At 50.5% G+C, this 23,108-nt stretch overlaps 1 long non-coding RNA gene across 1 annotated transcript in view; it reads right to left on the bottom strand.

The window, feature by feature from the left end:
* Window positions 1-700: 700 nt before the first annotated feature.
* LOC142294369 (uncharacterized) overlaps window positions 701-23,108 on the bottom strand; it is a 100,928-nt gene continuing 78,520 nt past the window's right edge. The window contains exon 3 of the long non-coding RNA XR_012751301.1: window positions 701-1,726. This is a non-coding gene — a long non-coding RNA (uncharacterized LOC142294369). The remainder of the gene's footprint in view (window positions 1,727-23,108) is intronic.

Below are 23,108 nucleotides of genomic sequence, written 5' to 3'. Positions count from 1 at the left end.
GGACCCCACAAGAGGGGGAGCACTACTAGACCTTGTACTAACCAATAGGCCAGACCGCATATCAAATATACAAGTTGGGGATTACTTGGGGAATAGTGATCACAAAATAATAAGTTTTCATGTATTCTTTAGTAGGATGTATAGTAGAGGGGCTATAAGGACACCAAACTTCAGGAAAGCAAATTTTAAATGGTTGAGAGATGATCTTAGTGCAAGAAACTGGGATGATGTACTAAGTAATAATAGTACACAAAACAAATGAGAGACTTTTATGAGCATTCTGAATAGGGCTTGTGCAGAAAATATACCCTATGGGAACAAACATGCTAGAAATAGGAGGAAACCCCTATGGCTAAATAGAGCTGTAAGGGAAGCAATAAAAGAAAAACAGAAAGCCTTAAAAGAATTAAAGAGGGTAGGTAGTGATGAGGCATTATATAATTATAGAAAATTAAATAAAATATGTAAAAGAAGCAAATTAAAAAGCAAAAACAACTACTAATTATGAGCACAAGGTATGGTCACAGTATATAATGCCCGACAGTAATATCCCAGTTATCCTCAATGTAGTTAGAACAAGTACTAACCAGGGATAGCAGCGGTGACAGCCTCCCAACAGTCCCGGACACATACCGTACAGACTAAAAGTTTGGACACACCTTCTCATTCAAAAAGTTTTCTTTATTTTCATGACTCTGAAAATTGTAGATTCACATTGAAGGCATCAAAACTATGAATTAACACATGTGGAATGAAATACTTAACAAAAAAGTGTGAAACAACTGAAAATATGTCTTATATGCTAGGTTCTTCAAACTAGCCACCTTTTGCTTTGATTACTGCTTTGCACACTCTTGGCATTCTCTTGATGAGCTTCAAGAGGTAGTCACCAGAAATGGTCTTCCAACAGCCTTGAAGGAGTTCCCAGAGATGCTTAGCACTTGTTGGCCCTTTTGTCTTCACTTTGTGGTCCAGCTCACCCCAAACCATCTCGATTGGGTTCAGGTCTGGTGACTGTGGAGGCCAGGTCATCTGGTGTAGCACCCCATCACTCTCCTTCTTAGGCTGCTTTCACACATCCGTTTTTTGCCGTGCGGCACAATACGGCGCTCTGCAGGAAAAACGCAACCGGTTTTTTTTTGCCGCCGGTTGCATTTTTTCCTGAATAGACTTACATTAGTGCCGTATTGTGCTGCATGGGCATGCGTTCCATCCGTTTTTGCCGCATGCGGCATATTTAGCTGATGCGGCGGTCGGATGGAACGTTGCGTGGCACGTTTTTTTGGTCCGGCAAAAAAACCCACATCGCGCCGCATCCGGCCGATGCGGCGCGATTTGCAATGCATGCCTATGGACGCATGCAGCGTCCTGCGGCAAAAAATGCATCCGGCCACCGCATGCGGTTTTTTCCACTGCAAATGCTCAGTAGCCTGCCGCAAGCGGCAAAAACCGGATGGGCCGCATGTAAAACACTTATGCAAAGGATGCGGTTTTGTCGCCGCATCCGTTGCCTAGGTTTTAGAGCCGGATTGGCTGGCTCTGCTAAAACCGGAGATGTGAAAGCAGCTTTCGTCAAATTTCTCTTACACAGCCTGGAGGTGTGTTTGGGGTCATTGTCCTGTTGAAAAATAAATAATGGTCCAACTAAACGCAAACCGGATGGAATAGCATGCCGCTGCAAGATGCTGTGGTAGCCATGATGGTTCAGTATGCTTTGATTTAGGATCTGAAATTAGAAAATACACCTGTTTATTACACTATTTAGTCAATCATATAAAAATTATACATGCCTGTGCGAAATGAAAAAACCATCCCACAAATAGACCTGTTCATTACTAAAGGGAAACAAGACACGCATTTGGTTCACAACTCGTTAGTTTGGGTTTTTTTTACCTTTCCATAAAATATACACTTCTTTTACCTCTGTAAACCCATTTTTTTTTTACATACCACCTTCATCATGTGTATTTTCAGCAATAACGTCATTTCTGCACTGGAATGTCTCTGACCAAACCTGGAAAGAAATCTACACAACATACACAAACTTGCATAAAACCTGCTCATGATATACATCTCTAATCAATTTACAGTCTCTGAAATGGTTAGAGCAGGTGAAGGGTGTGTTTCTGCGACTCTTTACAGTTTTTCTCACATTGTTTTAAGGACGTGTTTTACAAAACTGGGTGAGTCTGCCCACCTGGGTACTGAACCCTGGTGTCACCAAAGCACACACTGATATCTGTTTTTACAGATTTTAGTCCATTGGTTACCTGGGCCATCAATGAGAAGAGATCTCATGGCACAGAAAGCTTTAACTTTATCCACAGACCTTCCTCAATCAGCTGGCTGATTTGCTTGTTCCTATAGGGATTTAAGAACACAAGGAGTGACAAAAGTCACTGACGTCACAGGTGCCACCGAGGTATGGTCCATCTGCATTGGTAAAGCACTTCTCAACTCTAGGCCCATTCATTGCTTCTTGGTCAGCTGCACCTGTGCGGTGATCTCCATCCGATTCCGACAGCTCAGATCTAGACTTTATCTTCGGCAAAATTCACAGTTTTTATGCTGCTATTCTCTAAAAGAAAAAAAGGCGGATCCCTGCGGATCCCTGCCAGATTGAAAAAAAAATCTGGATCCGCTCCGGATTCCGGTGCCCATATAAAGCTATGGGGACCAGAATCCAGAGATTAAAATGTTTGTGGAGGGGATAGGGGGGTAGGAGCACACGCGGTGTACTCACCCGAGGCTGTGTCATGGCAGCAAACCCCTTCCGGATCACGCTTTTCCCTTCCGGAGCTGACAATTCAATATTCATTGTTTTGCCCGCCCACCGGCGCGTGTAATTGGTTGCAGCTAGACGCGCCTCCACCCTGACTGGCAGCATGTCAGCTGACTTCAACCAATCACAGGCGGCAAGACAGCTGATGGACGGGGAAAGCAATGCAAGTGTCTGCAGGTCAGTATGGTGAACGTGCATGTCCTTCAGAATCACATGCACGTTCCTGTCAGAAGTGTGCACGGCTGACATGTCGTACAAGTCTGACATGACATCAGCCGGCACAGCCTGCGCTCTCTGAGCATAAGTGTGCATGTACACAGAACACATGCACGCTCCTGTCAGAAGTGTGTGCGGCCATGCCGGTGATGTGACTTTTGTTTTATTATTTAAATAAATAATTTTTTTAAAAAAAAACGATGTGCGGTGCCCCCTAATTTTGATACCCAGCCATGATAAAGCCGGCTGGGGGCTAGTAGTCTCAGCCTGCAGCCTCCCAGTATTGCCGCATCTATTAGATGTGACAATCCCGGTGCAATACCGGCTCTTCTCGATTGCCCTGATGCGGTGGCAATCAGGGTAATAAGGGGTTAATAGCAGTGCACAGCTGCTACTAAACCCTAGGTTAGTAATGGCACAGGCATCTATGAGATACCGGTATCACACTAACCTGTAAATGACAGTAAATAAACACAGACAGAGAAAAATCCTTTATTTGGAATAAAGTACAAAACACACCCTCCTTCATCTCTTTAGTAACCCCCAACAGCCTGCAGGTCCAGCGTAATCCACACGAGGTCCCACGCTGCTTCAGCTCTGCTACATAACACAGCCAGCGGCCAGCCATAACACAGCCATGACTGCTGGCTGTGTAGACAATGAGTAAGCCGCGATGACTGCACGGCAGGCAGATACTGTCACATGCTGGGTGTGTGTGGCCTGCAACCAATCACAGACGAGAGGAAGGCCGGTGGGTGGGGAAAACATGGATAGCTGTGTGTATAGATGCACAGTACAGGAAGTGAATGCGCGACCTGGAAGCAGTGTGCCACCATGCCACCGATTCTCGGTAAGTATGAAATGCTGTTTTATTTCAGTTTTTCTTTATTTTTCAATTATTTTCCCCAGTGCCGATACCAGATTGTGCACCAAGAATACCGGATCTGGGTCCGGCACCCAGAAATCTTTGAAACCGGACTTTTACAGTTCAGTTCCGCTCAGCACTAAATACTAGTCAAGCCCACCAGATGGCAGTAGAATCATCAGGACGCAGGATCACAACATGAGGTCTTGTAAATACACATGGGCAAAGTCAAAACGTAGTCATGTGGAAGCAAGGAGTCGGTAGCCGGGAAGTCAGAATTCAGAAGCAAGGAGGAATGGGAAGAGGACATGAATGGAATCAAGGTATGCAAGACGAGGAACGAACAGGGAGACAGATGAGCAGGGAACTGAAGAGAGACAGTGGGAGAGACACTAACAGGACGCGAACAGAGAACACAAGTCAACAACAGGTCAGGTGAATATGGAAGTCAGGAGGGGGCAGGGCAGACAACAGGTCACTCACAAGCAGAATGCAGCAGAGCCAGAAATATCACTGGCATAGTTCCAGAGATGCAGTGCCATAATATAGTGGCCTGACCTCCAGAACGAGGAAGGAAGGATTAACCCCTAACGTGACCTGTATCAGAGATGTGAAACTAACAAAGGCTCAGCTGCAGCTGAGCCAGAAGTAAATCATGACAGTACACCCTTCTCACGGGGGGGCCACCGGACCCCAGGTTTCCCAGGAAACCTTCTATGAAAGGCCCAAGTCTAAGGTCCCTCACTGAGTAAGGAAATTATTATCCCCACCCAGTGACTTTCATCACCAGAGAAACGGGGTCTAAGAGAAAAAGTAATTTACAGCTCTACCGAACTGTATGAAACTTTTCCTTCTCTCTGGAAAACTTATCCGAGAGCATGACCGTGGGTTCTGGAGAATGGGATGATACATCTACGGGACCAGGCTGATTAGTAACCGACTGAGTCATTGAACCCTGGAAAGCCTTTATTGCAGCAGCAAGCTCCCCCTGGAGTTGATTATGGGAAAAGGCCTGGGCTCTATGCTCAAGGGATAAGTCCTGGATCATCTGAGTCAAATTAGACATCTGATCCATAAGGGTACGTAACGGATCCATAGGGGTAAAAATGTAGGGCCAGTGATAATGTCATGCTGTTCTCTAGAATATCCTAAAGCAGTACAGCAGTACTTAGCAATAGTTAGCAGGTAAACCACTAGAGGGCGGTAGAGTGGAGAAAACGTATGAGCAGACTATTGCCTAGCAGAGGTAATACTAGTCAAGCCCACCAGATGGCAGTAGAATCGTCAAGATGTCGTATCGTATATTTATAAATACACAGGGGCAAAGTCAAAATGTAGTCAGGTGGAAGCAAGGAGTCAGTAGCTGTGAAGTCAGAACTCAGAAGCAAGGAGGATTGGGAAAAGGACAGGAACGGAATCAAGGTATTCAGACGAGGAATGAGACAGGGAGACAGACGAGCAGGGAACTGAAGAGAGACAGCAGGAGAGACACTAACAGGACCAGAACAGAGAACAGAGGTCAACAACAGGTCAGGTGAACACGGAGGTCAGGAAAGGGCAGGTCACGAGATCTAGTCCCCGTAAAGATTTTTTTTTTTTATTTTAAATTATATTTATAATATATTTATAATTATAATTTAATTATGCACTGAGGGGAGGAGCCGGACATCAGCTGTGAGCTCTCTCTGTCTCTCTCCTTTCTCTCTCTCTCCTTTCTCTCTCTCCTTTCTTTATCTCCTTTCTCTCTCTCTCTCCTTTCTTTCTCTCCTTTCTCTCTCTCTCTCCTTTCTCTCTCTCATTTCTTTCTCTCCTTTCTCCTTTCTCTCTCTCTCCTTTCTCTCTCTCTCTCCTTTCTCTCTCTCTCCTCTCTCTCTCTCCTTTCTCTCTCCTTTCTTTCTCTCTCTCCTTTCTCTCTCTCTCCTTTCTGTCTCTCCTTTCTTTCTCTCCTTTATCTCTCTCCTTTCTTTCTCTCCTTTCTCTCTCTCTTTTCTCTCTCTCTCCTTTCTCTCTCTCTCTCCTTTTTTTCTCTCTCTTTTCTTTCTCTCTTTCTCTCCTTTCTCTCTCTCTTCTTTCTCTCTTTCTCTCTCTCTTCTTTCTCTCTCTCTTCTTTCTCTCTTTCTCTCTCTCTCTTCTTTCTGTCTTTCTCTCTCTCTCTGATGCGGTCACCTGACGGCATCAGCTGACACTATAAGTCGAGCGGTGAGGCCAGCTTTTTACCGCCCAGACGGCTAAACTATCAGCTGATGCTGTCGGACAGGAGTCTGCACTGAAGTATGTTGTTTGTTTTTTTTTTTTTTTGCACTGATGCATCAGCTGATTGTATAAAAGCCATTTATACAATCAGCTGCTGTGTCATGTGATTCAGGCCCTTGAACCTGACACATCATCTGATCGCTTTGCCTTCCAGCAAACCGATCAGATGATATTGGATCCGGATTGGACGGCGCGGGACCCTTGACCCAGGATTACTGCGGAGGGGGGTTCTTTATTTCAATAAAGATGGAGTCACTAATTGTGTTTTATTTATAATAAAAATATTTTTCTTCGTCTTGTGGTTTTTTTTATCGGTACTAGAAATTCATGGTGGCCATGTCTAATATTGGCGTGACACCATGAATTTTGGGCTTAGGGCCAGTTGATAATATACAGCTATCCCCAACCCCATTATTACCCAGTGAGCCACCCGTCACCAGGGCAGCTGGAGGAGTTGGATACAGCGCCAGAAGATGGCGCTTCTATGAAAGCACCCTTTTCTGGGGCGGCTGCGGACTACAATTCGCAGCAGAGGGGCCCAGAAAGCTCAAGCCAACCTGTGCTGTGGATTCCAATCCCCAGCTGCCTAGTTGTACCTGGCTGGACACAAAAATATTGCGAAGCCCACGTCATTTGTTTTTTAATTATTTCATTAAATTCTTGAAATAATTAATAAAAAAAGGGCTTCCCTATATTTTTGGTTCCCAGCCGGGTACAAATAGGCAGCTAGGGGTTGGGGGCCGCCCGTAGGTGCCTGCTGTACCTGGCTAGCATACAAAAATATGGCGAAGCCCACGTCATTTGTTTTTTAATTATTTCATGAAATAATTAATAAAACAAGAGCTTCCATATATTTTTGGTTCCCAGCCGGGTCAGTCCTGGATGGAGGATGCTGAGCCTTGTAGTTCTGCAGCTGCTGTCTGTCTGTGTGGAGGAGAGCAGACAGCAGCTGCAGAACGACAAGGCTCAGCATGCTCCATTCACTATTGTATGCAGGAGAGCAGACAGCAGCTGCAGAACTACAAGGCTCAGCATACTCCATCCAGGACTGTATGCAGGAGTTTTTTTGCCCACCAAAAAAATGACATGAGCTTCGCCATATTTTTGTATGCTAGCCAGGTACAGCAGGCAGATATGGCTGCCCCCAACCCCCAGCTGCCTATTTGTACCCGGCTGGGAACAAAAAATATAGGGAAGCCCGTTTTTTTTAATTATTTCATGAATTTCATGAAATAATTAAAAAACAAATGATGTGGGCTTCACCCCATTTTTGTGCCCAGCCAGGTACAACCAGGCAGCTGGGGATTGGAATCCGCCTCACAGGTTAACCCGAGCTTTCTATGCCCGTCTGCTGCGAATTGCAATCCGCAGCCGCCCCAGAAAATGGCGCTTTCATAGAAGCGCCATCATCTGGCGCTGTATCCAACTCTTCCAACAGCCCTGGAGCCGGGTGGCTTGCTGGGTAATTATGAGTCAATACTAGCTAGTAAAACAAAGCTAGTATTAAGTCAGAGATTCTTAATGTCAGACAAGTTTGAGCCCGCCATTAAGAATCTCCAATAAAGGGTTAAAAAAAAAGACACCACAGAGAGAAAAAATACTTTAATAGAAATAAATACACAGAAACACTTAGGCTATGTGCACACTTTGCAGTTCAATTCTGCAGCGAAAAAGTCACTGCGTGTGTGTCTCAGAACGCAGCTAAAAAAAGCTGCGTTCTGAGACGCATTCTGCAGAACGCAAAGTGCGGGCATTCCTGGAGAGAATTCATGCGTTCTGGATGCTTTCTCTGCCATAGACAGAGTGGGAAAAGCATCCAGAACGCACATTTTCACAGTACGCACCCACTCGTATCTGCAGCATCCCCATAGACTTGCAGCAGAGCCGAGTGGGACCGCACTGTCACTGTCATGGCTGGCTGCGGGACAGTGCTGCGCGATCAGAATGAACTCGGATGAACTTCACCCGACTTCATTGTGATGCCGCAGCTCTGCGCGTGTGCCGCGGCTTGAATTGCGGTCACACGTGAAGGACTCACCTGTGATCGCAAATCCCCTGAGTGACTGCAGTGATCCGCGCGATCAGCTGTGCTTTCACTCAGGTTACTCGCGGTCACAGCTGCAGTCCTCCACGTAAGAGCGGTGGCCGCGAGTAATCTCAGTGACAGCTCAGCTGATCACGCGACTCACTTCAGTTGCTGCATGGAGCTCACAGGAGCGGCGCTGTTCTACTGCTGCTCCTGTCAGTTTCCGATGTAGCAGAGCTGGAAGCGTCATGGGACCTTGCGTGGATTACGTTGGACATGGAGGTGTTTTTGAGGGATTAATAAAGTGGTGAAAGAGGGTGTTTTTTTGTCTTTCATTCCAAATAAAGAATTTTTTGAATGTGTGTGTTTATTTTCTTTAACTTACAGGTTCATCATGGAAGGTATCTTGGGGAGACGCCTGCCATGATTAACCTAGGACTTAGTGGCAGCTATGGACTGCTGCCATTAACTCCTTATTACCCCGTTTGCCACCGCACCAGGGCAAGTCGGGATGAGCCGGTAAAGTCCCGGGACTTTTGCATCTAACGGATGCGGGAATTCCGGGCGGCTGCTGGTGGCTGATATTGTTAGGCTGGGGAGCTCCCGATAACGTGGAGCTCCCAATCCTGAAAATACCAGCCTCCAGCCATATCTCCCCAAGATACCTTCCATGATGAACCTGTAAGTTAAAGTAAATAAACACACACATTCAAAAAATTCTTTATTTGGAATGAAAGACAAAAAAACACCCTCTTTCACCACTTTATTAATCCCTCAAAAACACCTCCATGTCCAACGTAATCCACGCAAGGTCCCATGACGCTTCCAGCTCTGCTACATCGGAAACTGACAGGAGCAGCAGTAGAACAGCGCCGCTCCTGTGAGCTCCATGCAGCAACTGAAGTGAGTCGTGTGATCAGCTGAGCTGTCACTGAGATTACTCGCGGCCACCGCTCTTACGTGGAGGACTGCAGCTGTGACCGCGAGTAACCTGAGTGAAAGCACAGCTGATCGCGCGGATCACTGCAGTCACTCAGGGGATTTGCGATCACAGGTGAGTCCTTCACGTGTGACCGCAATTCAAGCCGCGGCACACGCGCAGAGCTGCGGCATCACAATGAAGTCGGGTGAAGTTCATCCGAGTTTATTCTGATCGCGCAGCACTGTACCGCAGCCAGCCATGACAGTGACAGTGCGGTCCCACTCGGCTCTGCTGCAAGTCTATGGGGATGCTGCAGATACGAGTGGGTGCGTACTGTGAAAATGTGCGTTCTGGATGCTTTTCCCACTCTGTCTATGGCAGAGAAAGCATCCAGAACGCATGAATTCTCTCCAGGAATGCCCGCACTTTGCGTTCTGCAGAATGCGTCTCAGAACGCAGCTTTTTTTAGCTGCGTTCTGAGACACACACGCAGTGACTTTTTCGCTGCAGAATTGAACTGCAAAGTGTGCACATAGCCTAAGTGTTTCTGTGTATTTATTTCTATTAAAGTATTTTTTCTCTCTGTGGTGTCTTTTTTTTTAACCCTTTATTGGAGATTCTTAATGGCGGGCTCAAACTTGTCTGACATTAAGAATCTCTGACTTAATACTAGCTTTGTTTTATTAGCTAGTATTGACTCATAATTACCCAGCAAGCCACCCGGCTCCAGGGCTGTTGGAAGAGTTGGATACAGCGCCAGATGATGGCGCTTCTATGAAAGCGCCATTTTCTGGGGCGGCTGCGGATTGCAATTCGCAGCAGACGGGCATAGAAAGCTCGGGTTAACCTGTGAGGCGGATTCCAATCCCCAGCTGCCTGGTTGTACCTGGCTGGGCACAAAAATGGGGCGAAGCCCACATCATTTGTTTTTTAATTATTTCATGAAATTCATGAAATAATTAAAAAAAACGGGCTTCCCTATATTTTTTGTTCCCAGCCGGGTACAAATAGGCAGCTGGGGGTTGGGGGCAGCCATATCTGCCTGCTGTACCTGGCTAGCATACAAAAATATGGCGAAGCTCATGTCATTTTTTTGGTGGGCAAAAAAACTCCTGCATACAGTCCTGGATGGAGTATGCTGAGCCTTGTAGTTCTGCAGCTGCTGTCTGCTCTCCTGCATACAATAGTGAATGGAGCATGCTGAGCCTTGTCGTTCTGCAGCTGCTGTCTGCTCTCCTCCACACAGACAGACAGCAGCTGCAGAACTACAAGGCTCAGCATCCTCCATCCAGGACTGACCCGGCTGGGAACCAAAAATATATGGAAGCCCTTGTTTTATTAATTATTTCATGAAATAATTAAAAAACAAATGACGTGGGCTTCGCCATATTTTTGTACGCGATCGGCTGAGCTGTCACTGAGGTTAATCGCGGCCACCGCTGGATCCTCCAACAGTGACAGCTCAGCCGATCGCGCTACTCACCTCAGTTGCTACTTGGAGGTGACCGGAGCGGCGGTGTCTTCTGCAGCTCCTGTCACCTTCATGCTGGAAGCGACGCTGGAGGTCCGTGGAGTACGCCGGATATGGAGGGCTTTTTGGGGCTTATTAAATTGGTAATGAGGGAATGTGTTTGTGTTTTTTATTTCTAATAAAGGATTTTTTCATGTGTGTGTGTTTATTTACTGTAACTTACAGATTAATCATGGAGGGTGTCTCATAGACGCCTGACATGATTAATCTAGGATTTAGTGGCAGCTATGGGCTGCCATTAACTCCTTATTACCCCGATTTGCCAACACACCAGGGCAAATCGGGAAGAGCCGGGTACAGTCCCAGAACTGTCGCATATAATGTATGCGGCAATTCTGGGCGGCTGTTGGCTGATATTGTTAGGCTGGGGGGCTCCCCATAACGTGGAGCTCCCCATCCTGAGAATACCAGCCTTCAGCCGTATGGCTTTATCTGGCTGGTATTAAAATTGGGGGGGACCGCACGCCATTTTTTTTAATTATTTAATTATTTATTTCACTGCACAGTATAGACCCACCCACCGGCTGCTGTGATTGGGTGCAGTGTGACACCTGTCACTCAGCGTGGGGGCGTGTCTCACTGCAACCAATCATAGGCGCCTGTGGGCGGGGAAAGCAGGGAATACGAGATTGTTTAATGAGCGGCCGGCTTTTTCAAAATAGTAAAAGCCGCCGGAGCAGTGTGAATGCCGTGCAGCGCGGCGCCGGGGATCGGTGAGTATGAGAGAGGGCTGCTAACTTCAGTCACTCGGGGGATTAGTGGTCACCGGTGAGCCCTTCACTGGTGACCGCTAATCAGGACGCGGCACAGACAGAGCCGCAGCATGACAATGAAATCGGGTTAAGTTCACCCGAGTTCATTCTGACAGTGCGGCTCTGTCTGTGTCTGCTGTCATCTGCCGTTCAGCTCTGCTACATGGCTGTCTGTGTCTGCTGTCAGCGGCCATGTAGCAGCGCTGAATGGCAGATGACATAGTAAAAAATACGCATTACACACGCATTACACACGCATTACACACGCTAGTAAAATCTCAGAAATAGCATCGCACTTGCATTGCACTCGCACCTAACGTGAACTAAAATCATCCGAGTTTTTTTCAGCCCAGTCGGACCGATTTTACTCGCATAGATGTGTTTCCAGCCTAAGCCAGTGATATTTCCAGATCTGCTGCTTCTGCTCGTGGGTAGAGAGAGAATATCGGAGGCCGCGTTCGAGTTCGGTTTGGCGAGCCGTTCGACGAACCTCTCGAACCCCATTGAAACCACTGGGAGGCAAACACAAACATATAAAAACACATTATAAATGTACACATACAGTTAATAAACATTGCCATAACACTTAACTGTCCCCACGATGCGTCCTGCACTCTGTCTCCCGCTGCTTTTCCTTCCTATAATCGCTGCGTCCTCCCGGTAACCAGCACCAGCATAGGACCTATCGTGACGTCAAAATAGCCATGTGACCAGTCACGTGTCTATTATCTCATTGGCTACAGACTAGTCACATGGTTTTGACGTCATGCTAGGTCCTGTCAGTGCATCTCTCCAGTACGCGGTGATCGTTTGTGTATCTCCGTGTACCGGCGACATGCTCTGGCACACGGTCGACTCCCCGTTCTGCTTCCTCGTTCCGTTATTCACCGGCTGCCACAGCCGGTCAATAACGGAGATCACCGTTGCTATAGCAAAGCGCCTGTTAGCGGTGACGTCACCGCTTACAGGCAGCAGCTTCTGGTCATTCACGGAGTGATAAGACTGCACGGGAACAGCAGCGTCTTCCCCCATGCAGCGCTGCTGATGTAGCAGAGTTGCATGGGTTGAAGGAGAAAGAAGACAGAAGAGCAGGATCGTGGAGGGCTGACAAGGAGTAATAAACATGGAGTCTCTAAGGCCATGTGCGCACTTTCCGTTTCCACCTGCGTTTCAGCTGCTTTTTAGGTCCGTTTTGAACTGCAGCGTTTTCATGCCAAAATGCATGCGTTTTGATTTTTCAGCAAAGTCTATGGAAAATGTGGATTTCTTGTCCGCACTTTGCGTTTCCAAATGCTGCGTTTAATTTGCATATTTTGTGGCAAAAACCATACGTTCAAAGAAGCAGCAGGTCAATTGTTTTTGCCATTTTGGCTGCGTTCTACACCCATTGAAATCAATAAGTTGTAGAAAATCGCTGCCAAAATGTGAAGCAGTGCGCTTGCATTGCATTATTATTGCGATCCACATGTTTTTTTTTAACATAACAAAGGCAGGTCTTTCTGTCTCTCTCTCTCTGTCGGTCGGTCTGTCAGTCGGTCTCTCTCACACTATGTCTCTATCTCTCTCTCTGTCCATGTCAGTCTCTCCCTCTCCCCCACCTCTCTCATACTCATCGATCCACGATCACTGGCGCGGCACTGCACGGCGTTCATACTGTGGTGGCTTCTTCTCTTTTAAAAAAAGCCGGCCGCTCATTAATCCATCACATATTCCCTGCTTTCCCCGCCCACCGTCGCCTATGATTGGTTGCAGTCAGATGCCCCCACGCTGAGTGACAGCTGTCTCACTGCAACCAATCACATCCACCAGTGGGCGTGTCTATATCGAGCAGTAAAATAAATAAATAAATAAATGGGAAAAAAATGACGTGCGCCCCCCCCCCCCCATTTGGATACCAGCCAGGGTAAAGCCATATGGACAGAGAGAGAGATAGAGACATAGTGAGAGAGAGACCGACTGACAGACCGACCGACAGAGAGAGAGAGGCAGAAAGACCTGCCTTTGTTATGTTAAAAAAAAACATGTGGATCGCAATAATAATGCAATGCAAGCGCACTGCTTCACATTTTGGCAGTGATTTTCTACAACTTATTGATTTCAATGGGTGTAGAACGCAGCCAAAATGGCAAAAACAATTGACCTGCTGCTTCTTTGAACGCATGGTTTTTGCCACAAAATATGCAAATTAAACGCAGCATTTGGAAACGCAAAGTGCGGACAAGAAATCCACATTTTCCATAGACTTTGCTGAAAAATCAAAACGCATGCATTTTGGCATGAAAACGCTGCAGTTCAAAACGGACCTAAAAAGCAGCTGAAACGCAGGTGGAAACGGAAAGTGCGCACATGGCCTTAGAGACTCCATGTTTATTACTCCTTGTCAGCCCTCCACGATCCTGCTCTTCTGTCTTCTTTCTCCTTCAACCCATGCAACTCTGCTACATCAGCAGCGCTGCATGGGGGAAGACGCTGCTGTTCCCGTGCAGTCTTATCACTCCGTGAATGACCAGAAGCTGCTGCCTGTAAGCGGTGACGTCACCGCTAACAGGCGCTTTGCTATAGCAACGGTGATCTCCGTTATTGACCGGCTGTGGCAGCCGGTGAATAACGGAACGAGGAAGCAGAACGGGGAGTCGACCGTGTGCCAGAGCATGTCGCCGGTACACGGAGATACACAAACGATCACCGCGTGCTGGAGAGATGCACTGACAGGACGTCAAAACCATGTGACTAGTCTGTAGCCAATGAGATAATAGACACGTGACTGGTCACATGGCTATTTTGACGTCACGATAGGTCCTATGCTGGTGCTGGTTACCGGGAGGACGCAGCGATTATAGGAAGGAAAAGCAGCGGGAGACAGAGTGCAGGACGCATCGCGGGGACAGTTAAGTGTTATGGCAATGTTTATTAACTGTATGTGTACATTTATAATGTGTTTTTATATGTTTGTGTTTGCCTCCCAGTGGTTTCAATGGGGTTCGAGAGGTTCGTCGAACGGCTCGCCAAACCGAACTCGAACGCGGCCTCCGCTATTCTCTCTCTACCCACGAGCAGAAGCAGCAGATCTGGAAATATCACTGGCTTAGGCTGGAAACACATCTATGCGAGTAAAATCGGTCCGACTGGGCTGAAAAAAACTCGGCTGATTTTAGTTCACGTTAGGTGCGAGTGCAACGCAAGTGCGATGCTATTTCTGAGATTTTACTAGCGTGTGTAATGCGTGTGTAATGCGTGTGTAATGCGTATTTTTTACTATGTCATCTGCCATTCAGCGCTGCTACATGGCCGCTGACAGCAGACACAGACAGCCATGTAGCAGAGCTGAACGGCAGATGACAGCAGACACAGACAGAGCCGCACTGTCAGAATGAACTCGGGTGAACTTAACCCGATTTCATTGTCATGCTGCGGCTCTGTCTGTGCCGCGTCCTGATTAGCGGTCACCAGTGAAGGGCTCACCGGTGACCACTAATCCCCCGAGTGACTGAAGTTAGCAGCCCTCTCTCATACTCACCGATCCCCGGCGCCGCGCTGCACGGCATTCACACTGCTCCGGCGGCTTTTACTATTTTGAAAAAGCCGGCCGCTCATTAAACAATCTCGTATTCCCTGCTTTCCCCGCCCACAGGCGCCTATGATTGGTTGCAGTGAGACACGCCCCCACGCTGAGTGACAGGTGTCACACTGCACCCAATCACAGCAGCCGGTGGGCGGGTCTATACTGTGCAGTGAAATAAATAATTAAATAATTAAAAAAAATGGCGTGCGGTCCCCCCCAATTTTAATACCAGCCAGATAAAGCCATACGGCTGAAGGCTGGTATTCTCAGGATGGGGAGCTCCACGTTATGGGGAGCCCCCCAGCCTAACAATATCAGCCAACAGCCGCCCAGAATTGCCGCATACATTATATGCGACAGTTCTGGGACTGTACCCGGCTCTTCCTGATTTGCCCTGGTGCGTTGGCAAATCGGGGTAATAAGGAGTTAATGGCAGCCATTAAATCGGCTGAGCTGTCACTGTTGGAGGATCCAGCGGTGGCCGCGATTAACCTCAGTGACAGCTCAGCCGATCGCGCTACTCACCTCAGTTGCTGCTTGGAGGTGACCGGAGCGGTGGTGTCTTCTGCAGCTCCTGTCACCTTCATGCTGGAAGCGACGCTGGAGGTCCGTGGAGTACGCCGGATATGGAGGGCTTTTTGGGGCTTATTAAATTGGTAATGAGGGAATGTGTTTGTGTTTTTTATTTCTAATAAAGGATTTTTTCATGTGTGTGTGTTTATTTACTGTAACTTACAGATTAATCATGGAGGGTGTCTCATAGACGCCTGACATGATTAATCTAGGATTTAGTGGCAGCTATGGGCTGCCATTAACTCCTTATTACCCCGATTTGCCAACGCACCAGGGCAAATCGGGAAGAGCCGGGTACAGTCCCAGAACTGTCGCATATAATGTATGCGGCAATTCTGGGCGGCTGCTGACTGATATTGGTAGGCTGGGGGGCTCCCCATAACGTGGAGCTCCCCATCCTGAGAATACCAGCCTTCAGCCGTATGGCTTTATCTGGCTGGTATTAAAATTGGGGGGGACCGCACGCCATTTTTTTTAATTATTTATTTATTTATTTCACTGCACAGTATAGACCCGCCCACCGGCTGCTGTGATTGGGTGCAGTGAGACACCTGTCACTCAGCGTGGGGGCGTTTCTCACTGCAACCAATCATAGGCGCCTGTGGGCGGGGAAAGCAGGGAATATGAGATTGTTTAATGAGCGGCCGGCTTTTTCAAAATAGTAAAAGCCGCCGCAGCAGTGAGAAAGCCGTGCAGCGCCACGCCGGGGATCGGGGAACGGTGAGTATGAGAGAGGAGGGGAAAATGACCGACAGACTGAGAGAGGGACAGAGATAGTGACGGACCGACAGAGAGAGAATAGAGACCGAGAGGGAGAGACCGACTGACAGAGAATAGTGATTGACAGACATTGGGAGACATCGCTCGTTTCCAGTGTTTTAGGAAACATGCGAGAAATGTATTTAGAAAATCGGATGTCACTAGGATGGTGTGAGTGCCGTCCCGTGACATCCGATTTTTTACACGCTCCCATAGACTTGCATTGAAGAGACTCGCAGTAGAAACTCGCAAAAAAGCAGCATGCTGCGATTTTTTTCTCAGACCGATTCGGACTGAGAAAAAAATCGCAGATGAGAGCTGAATCATTCACTAACATGTGTCCGATTCCAATGCGAGATTTTCTCGCATTGCTCTACTGCGAGAAACTCGCAAGTGAGAAGCAGCCCTTAGTTGCAGAGATGCAGTGCCATAATATAGTGGCCTGACCTTCAGAAAGAGGCAGGAAGGATTAACCCCTAACGTGACCTGTATTAGAGATGTGAAAGCCAGGAGTAAATCATAACAGAGATTCTCCAGAGCCATTGGCCGATCTTAACCTTGGACACGCCCAAACATCTAATGTAGTGAGCCCATATCCCTTGTTAACAGCTCGCAGGACCCCCAATTTGGGGGATGCACCAGTCAATAGCTTCTTTTCCACACCTAATCAGAGATTGAATCGTGTATTTACCCTGAAGAGATCATGTCCTTGCGGTGATTGTAGTATTTATATGCACCCAGTGGTAAATCATTTCTGTAATCCACAGGATTCTAGGGACCAAATCCTTAAATCATACATCAACTGTAAAACAAGAAATGTGGTGTACGCTCTGATCTGCCCTTGTGATAAAATCTACATTGGCGAGACCTCGCAAGAACTCAGGAAGAGGGTACAAAAGCACCTTTCCACCATCAATCTAGTGGTTTCAGATATGAAAAAAGTTAACCTATTACACCAGTTGCTGCACATTTTCTTACATACCATCAAGAGTGACATGAACATATCCAGATTTTGGGTCTGGAAAAATTAATCGGTAATGGTATAGGGGCTTTATGTCATAGGTGGCTTTTACAAAATGAAGCCAGGTGGATCTTCAATTTACATAGAGTGGCCCCTACAGGACTAAATGAAGAGCTGCTCTTCAAAGGCTTTCTGGGTTAATCCTAGTTTTTGCATTCCAGGAGGACACTCCGAACTACAGATGGTCCCCACACATAATTCTGACACGACGGGAGACAAGAAATGAATTTGAACAGGATGTACCTTTCTTTGATATTTATTTAAATCATCTCCACGGATTGACTATGTGGACATTGATATATTATCTACTAGTCAACAATTTTCATGACTCCCTTTGGGACATCATCGTATTGGTAACCAGGAGGCCAATATCGGAACTTGACCGGCATAAGTGCACTTGCATGGCACTCACAATGACACTTCTTTGTGGAGACATTCCAGCTAATTAGTATTGCTGAATTCTCCAATAAAACATATTTTGAAGTACGGTATATTCTTCCGTTTTTTTTGCTTTTTTTGAATGGATAAAGATACATGGAAATAATTTACATATGCTTAATTTACGTTTTCCAGTATATTTTTGCTTTATTAATAAACATTTGATTACAACTGATATATTCTACCTATATATAGAAAAAGAAAAATAGGCCAGCTTAGACTGCTTTCACACATCCGTTTTTTGCCGTCAGGCACAATCCGGAAAAATGCGGATAAAACGGATCTGGTGCTGGATCCGTTTTATTCCCCATTGACTGTATTAGCGCCGGATTGTGCCAGATGGCCTTGCGTTGCATGCGGCCAGGGGCGTAACTACCGTGGTCGCAGCGGTCGCAATTGCGACCGAGCCCAGGAAGTTAGGGGCCTGCGGCCGCCCGGCAGATCAGCAGTCACCTCCTTTCTGTGAGAGAGGATCTGCTCTCCTGTCACTCACCGCACTCTCGTCATTCACCGCACCGCGCTCCCATCACCGCGCTCCCGTCACCGCGCTCCCATCACTCACCGCACCGCGCTCCCGTCACTGCGCTTCCATCACTCACCGCCCTGCGCTCCCGTAACTCACCGCACCACGCTCCCATCACTCACCGCACCGCGGTCCCATCACTAACCGCACCGCGCTCCCGTCACCACGCTCCCGTCACTTACCACACCGTGCTCCCGTCACCGCGCTCCCATCACTGTGCTCCCGTGACTCACCGCCCCGCGCTCCCGTGACTCACCGCACCGCGCTCCCGTCACTGCGCTGCTGTCACTCACCACGCTCCCGTCACTCACCGCACCGCATTCCCGTCACCGTGCTTCCGTCACCGCGCTCCCGTAACTCACCGCACCGTGCTCCCGTCACTGCGCTTCCGTCACTCACCACACCGCGCTCCCGTCACTCACCGCAACGCACTCCCGTCACTCACCGCACCGTGGTTCCGTCACTAACCGCACCGCGCTCTCATCACCACGCTCCCGTCACTTATTACACCGTGCTCCCGTCACCGCGCTCCCATCACTCAATGCACCACGCTCCCGCCACTCACCGCACCGCGCTCCCGTCACCACACTGCTATCACTCACCGCGCTCCCGTCACTCACTGCACCGCGTTCCCGTCACCGCGCTCCCGTCACTAACCGCACCGCGCTCCCGTCACTTACCACACCGTGCTCCCGTCACCACGCTCCCATCACTCAACGCACCGCGTTCCCATCACTCACCGCACCGCGCTCCCGTCACCGCGCTGCTGTCACTCACCGCGCTCCCGTCACTCACTGCACTGCGTTCCCGTGACTCACCGCACCGCGCTCCCGTGACTCACTGCACCGCGCTCCCGTCACTGCGCTGCTGTCACTCACCACGCTCCCGTCACTCACCGCACCGCATTCCCGTCACCGTGCTCCCGTCACCGCGCTCCCGTAACTCACCGCACCGTGCTCCCGTCACTGCGCTTCCGTCACTCACCACACCGCGTTCCCGTCACTCACCGCACCGCACTCCCGTCACTCACCGCACCGCGGTCCCGTCACTAACCGCACCGCGCTCCCATCACCACGCTCCCGTCACTTATTACACCGTGCTCCCGTCACCACGCACCCATCACTCAACGCACCACGCTCCCGCCACTCACCGCACCGCGCTCCCGTCACCGCACTGCTGTCACTCACCGCGCTCCCGTCACTCACTGCACCGCGTTCCCGTCACCGTGCTCCCGTCACCGCGTTCCCGTCACTAACCGCACCGCGCTGCCGTCACTTACCACACCGTGCTCCCGTCACCACGCTCCCATCACTCAACGCACCGCGTTCCCGTCACTCACCGCACCACGCTCCCGTCACCGCGCTGCTGTCACTCACCGCGCTCCCGTCACTCACTGCCCCGCGTTCCCGTCACCGCGCTCCCGTCACCGCGCTCCCGTCACTCACCGCACCGCGCTCCCGTCACTCACCGCACCGCGCTCCCGTCACCACGCTCCCGTCACTCACCGCACTGCACTCCCGTCACCGCGCTCCCGTCACTCACCGCACCGCGCTCCTGTTACTCACTGCACCGCGCTCCCGTCACTCACCGCACCGCGCTTCCGTCACTGCGCACACTGCAGTGCTTTGATATTGCATAGAGTGGCTGGCGCCGCTCTTTGCATCATCAGTCTTCCCCCGTGCCTGCGGTGACATCACTCCTTTGCGACTGCTGTGTGTGGTGAGAGCACAGAGTGCAGGAGAACGCGACCGGAGCCACGGGGGAACGAGGACAGAAGTGAGGATGGACAGCGGTGAAACAAGTAGAGGTGAGGACAGAACTGCGGTGGAAGGAGAAGAGAGGTGAGTACTTGTTTTTATTTTTTTTTTTTAAATCAGTGAGTACACGGGGAGGCTGGCTGCAGGACACATGGAGTCCTTGGGGGGCCCTGGCTGCAGGACACATGGAGGCCCTGGAGGGTGGGGCTAGCTGCAGGACACATGGAAGCCCTGGGGGGGCTGGCTGCAGGACACATGGAGTCCTTGGGGGGGGCTCTGGCTGCAGGACACATGGAGTCCTTGGGGGGGCCCTGGCTGCAGGACACATGGAGGCCCTGGGGGGGCTGGCTGTAGGACACATGGAGTCCTTGGGGGGGGCCTGGCTGCAGAACACATGGAGTCCTTGGGGGGCCTGGCTGCAAAACACATGGATGCCCTGAGGGGGCTGGCTGCAGGACACATGGAGGCCCTGGGGGGGCTGGCTGCAGGATACATGGAGTCCTTGGGCGGGCCTGGCTGCAGGTTTCATGGAGTCCTTGGGGGGCCTGGCTTCAGGACACATGAAGTCCTTGGGGGGCCTGGCTGCAGGACACATGGAGGCCCTGTGGGGTGGCTGGCTGCAGGACATGTGGCGCCCTGTTCAAGCTAGGTCGTCACAGAACTACACCAACACACCCCACACCCCGGCTAGGCACACCAAAGTCAAACAAAAACCCTTGTTGCCTTCCTCCAGGGGCTGATGTCCACACCAGGGGGCGGGCCAGGCAGTTGGCCCCGCACACCAAGGAGCACACAGTCCTGGAGGCAGGAAGAGGAAGTTGAGAGTAGTCTGGAGTGAGTGAAGTGGAATAAGGGAGAGTGAGAGGAGTGAAGTGGCAAGAGAGCAACTGACTGACCGCGTCCGGGTGTGTGGCCCGGACGGTACAGCAAGGTTGGCAGACGGTGGTGACCGTCTGCAGGAGAGGCAAATTGGAGCGAACCGTAAGGACCGTGGACGGGCGGTGGCCCGACGGTACCGGATCGGAGAGCAAAGAGAAGCCAGCACCATCCGGCGGGGCTTACGGACCCCGACCAGGCTAGGAGTCGCCGTAAAACCGGTCAAATCCGTTAGCGAAGGGAACCTCCGGGGTTTCCCAGCAATCAAGACCCGATTGAAGGCGACAGCTCAAACCGTGAAGGGAAACACAGTCACCACCAAGGCTACAGTTCCCAGGGCCAGAGCCTGCGGGCAAAAGGGGCTCCCTCAGCATCCATCCAAGCTGGGGAGCGGGTTACCGGTGGGAAGCCATCAGTCAGTACTGAAACACTCTACAGGTGCAGGGAAAGGCAGTCACCATCAACCTAGCAGAAACCACCGCAGCCGTCAGTGGGCCCCATCCATCCAGCCGTGTGTTTTACCAAGGACTTTGCATTCGTCATTGTCTGAGTGAGTACCACCGTGCCGAGCGGCACAGCGCTGCCCCCGCGACCCTGCACCTCACCAGGCCCCGTAACCCGCCTGCCATCCCTAACCCTCACCGGGCCCCGGGACAACCAACCCCCCTACTCACGGAGGGGAGAACCAACATCCAAGCTGCTCCCTGTCATCGCTCCCGGGATCCCCGTCCAGAGCAGCGGTGGTGTCACAACTTCACCACAACCGTGGGTGGCGTCACGGACAATCAAATCCCCAAAACCAATACCCCTTTTCACTCACGGGCGAGGAGCGCCGCTCGAGGCCCCGGATCCGGCCCGCCACTCGAGCCACCGAGCAGCGAGCAAGCGAAGCAGTAGCAGCGCCGGACCCGAGCAGTGGGTGAGTGCAGCACCCTCCCCTCCCGCGACAGACACATGAAGTACTTGGGGGGGCTCTGGCTGCAGGACTCATGGAGGTCCTGGGGGGCTCTGGCTGCAGGACGCATGGAGTCCTTGGGGGGGCTGGCTGCAGGACACATGGAGGCCCTGGGGGGGGCTGGCTGCAGGACACATGGGTTGCAGCCCAAGGACTCCATGTGTCCTACAGCCAGCCGCCAGGGCCCCCCCAGGGCCTCCACATGTCTTGCAGCCAGGGCCCCCCCAAGGAATCCATGTGTCCTGCAGCCAGGCCCCATGGAGGCCCTGGGGGACACTGGCTGCATGTGTGACGCCTTGGACTAGCCAGTTCATCCCAGGTAGACCCACACACACACCCCCCTCCCCTAAAAAGGTGACAGCAGCCAAACTACAAAACCCTTGTCACCACCCTCCGGGTTTGATGTTCACACCAGGGGGTGGAGCCAGGTGGTTGGCTCCACACACCGAGGAGTTCACAGTCCCAGAGGCGGGAAAAAGAGAAAGACGAGTATGAGTCAAGTTCAAGGGCAGACCTGTGCTCAGGCCTGCAAACAAGTCTACACCAGGTGCCTGGGTTGGAGCCCAGTCACCTCTGGCAAGGAGACAGATGGCGGTGGCCACCTGCAGGAGCTGGGATTACAGCCAATGGAACTGTAAGGATCGGGGACGGGCGGTGGCCCGCTGGTACCGAACCGGGGAACCGATTGGAAACCGGAGCACCAGGAGGGGTACTCAGACCCAGTACGAGGCCCAGAAACAACTAGGCTAAGTCAAATCAACTGATTGAGGACTGGACTTTAGGACCTTTCCCACACAAGACCCGACTGAAGAAAACAGCCCAACCATTAGGGTAAAGCCACCGCCAAGGCATAGAGACCCAAGGGGCCAGCGTCTGTGGGCACACAGGGCTCTCCCGACACACAGCAAGCCGGGGAGCGGACTACCGCTGCTTCGAAATAAGAGTCATAACTTTCACACAAGAAAGGTGCAGGAGAAAGGCAGAAACCACCAACCTGTTAAGGGGAAACTGCAGCCGGCTGCGGGCACCATTCACCATCTTGTTTGGTTTACCAGAGACTCCAGCGTGTTTTCTCATAGTGAGTACAACAGTGCCTTCAGGCCGCGCAGTTCGCCGCACCTCACTGACATCCCAGCACGCATCCGTCCCCTCGCCTCAGCACCTCCCTCGGGCCCCCGGGAGCATCAACCCCCTACCCACAGAAAGGGTCAATACCAAACTGCGGAACACCGTCCACGGGAGCCTATTCAATGGCAGCGGTGGTGTCCATCCATTCACCACAACCCGTGGGTGGCGT

The sequence above is a fragment of the Anomaloglossus baeobatrachus genome, chromosome 1, assembly GCF_048569485.1.
Source record: "Anomaloglossus baeobatrachus isolate aAnoBae1 chromosome 1, aAnoBae1.hap1, whole genome shotgun sequence".
NCBI lineage: Eukaryota > Metazoa > Chordata > Amphibia > Anura > Aromobatidae > Anomaloglossus > Anomaloglossus baeobatrachus.
The sequence above is the reverse complement of the archived record's forward strand: the minus strand, read 5'-3'. Positions and strand labels throughout refer to the sequence as shown.